Below are 2,399 nucleotides of genomic sequence, written 5' to 3' on the forward strand. Positions count from 1 at the left end.
ACAAATGAATAAATTCCGGGAAAAAACTATTATACCACAAAGTACAAAATATCTGATAAGGGAAATCAAGGGAAATGAAGGTTTAAACTTGTTTACAAATCAGATAGTTTTTAGTTAAAGGATTAGAAATTGTATAAATTTATTTAAAAAAACGTGTTTCAATATTTTTTACATTCTAAAAAGTGTAGAAAAACAACCATGTATTGAAGATTAGTATTTAAATCCCAACAACCAATTCATAAAACTAAAAATTATATTGCTGAAATGTGTATAAACAGCAATGAGTAGCAACGATGGGACCATGACTTTTTTTTCATTTTATTCGAGTCGTCCTCTTTAAACAACAGCAAATAAAACCCGGAGAATATCCACTGAACAATATGCATTTCTTATTCCATGAATACAACTGTTCTTATTTCATTTGAATAAAAATAGAAACCTAAGAAATTCACAAAAATCATTTAGTGATAATGATATGATTTGCGATTGGTCTGATTATAAATAACACAGTCATTCATTTTCAATACATCGGATTGCAGCTCTTTTCTGAATATATTAATTTCCAACTACAGCGACGATAGGTAGTGCAAAAACGTTGTCAAAACAAATTAAATACTACAATCTTACATACTTTTGTCAAGAAAAAAATCAAGTTTGTAGGGATGTGAATTCGTCTGTGAGTGACATTAATAAAATGAACTAATACTAACTAGTCATTATAAGCTGGTGATAGAGGCCTTTTTTTAATCAAGGTTTAATAATCCTTTTGATATGTATGTGATGTGTATACATGTGTATTCACTTGTATAAGTATATACACTATATTCACTTAATAATCGACAACACGAATTTTAATCTTCTTATCCCATAATTATTTAATTCATGTAAATAAAAAGACGATTGCGATAATATTAAATTTGATTGTACATTTTATATCCATAATACATTAGTAAAAATAATCATGGTTTTAAAAAAACGTGTAAAGATTTTGTAGGATATTATATTACATTATATTATACAGTTACTCAAACTCATAGCAGTAATTTTGTTTTAATTATATATAGAGTGTTTTCTTTGACAAATTTAAAAGCAACAAAATACGAACAGTATGTAATTAGATATGCATTCGAAGTATTTTAAATATAAGCTTTCATTTTTCAGAAAATTATTTATATTAAATTATTATATAGTTTAACCTCAATTAGTCGCTGTGCACTGGATGAATGAACTGCTTTTCTCATTTCCGGTGTAATACATGATGCTCTTGTGGAACAAAATTACTAGTTTGACATAAGAAAGCTCAAATAGTTCGGTAATTGTTTTTTTAATTTCTGTTGTTGGTTTGGAATTAAGGTCATCAGAGTTCACTGTGTATTTTGTTTATCACTTGCGATTAAGGTATAACATTCAAAACTACAATTATACAAGTCATTAACTCGTATTTCAAACAGAACCACGGTCAAGTATTAAATATCAATATTTACTTTTACCATTGTCTTTGTCTGGGAAAACACTACGAATCGTTTTGTATTGTCCAATACATTTCAAAAATGACTAATAATCTAATATTGGCAGCCAGTCGCACTTTGGTGAAAATTATAAGTATTGATAAATCATTCTTTAAATATTTTAAGATGATCAAATAAGGTCGGGCGTGATCAAATTAATCATAAAGATCTGCATTTTTTATTGGATTTCATCACCCCCTATCGTTTTTGATACCTCACACTGTGGAATCATTAGAATTCGTGGTGGCTCAATGTTCGTGGTATTCGTGGGTAGCCCTCACACACAAATTAACATCTTCGACGAAAACTAATAAAAATAGATTAAGGTTTCCTACTGAAATTAAAAACCGACGAATCCACGAAATTACATCCCCACGAATAAGCAAAATACTGACATTCACGAAATCGGCCCCCATGAAATAAAATGATTCCACAGTAATATTTAAAGAACGATTTCTTGTTCCTTAAATAAACCATGGTTCTGTACAATCACATAATTTTATTTTTCACTCTGACTCACATAGCAAACTTCACACGTTTCAATTTCATAGCTCAATATTTTATTTGAAGAAATATCATTAATAAAAAAATTTAAAATATATATTAAAAAACATACATAAAGGTTTAGGATAATCCTCTCAGACGTTAACTCATCAACTGAAACGTGTTTTAACATCCTGGTAGATCGTATTGTCTAGACGATAGATAACACAAATATCATACAATCCATTAGAATACAGGCTAGTTCCCTCCACAAAATCGCTTGCAGTCCAAAAAAAGTATTATATAGGAGTTTATAATGAAACTGATTGATGACACTCGTTCTTCCTTTTATCCAAAATAAAAACCATCATTTGCAGCTTTTTTGACAATTTACTTTTCACTTTAATG

Source organism: Crassostrea angulata, chromosome 3, assembly GCF_025612915.1.
Source record: "Crassostrea angulata isolate pt1a10 chromosome 3, ASM2561291v2, whole genome shotgun sequence".
NCBI lineage: Eukaryota > Metazoa > Mollusca > Bivalvia > Ostreida > Ostreidae > Magallana > Magallana angulata.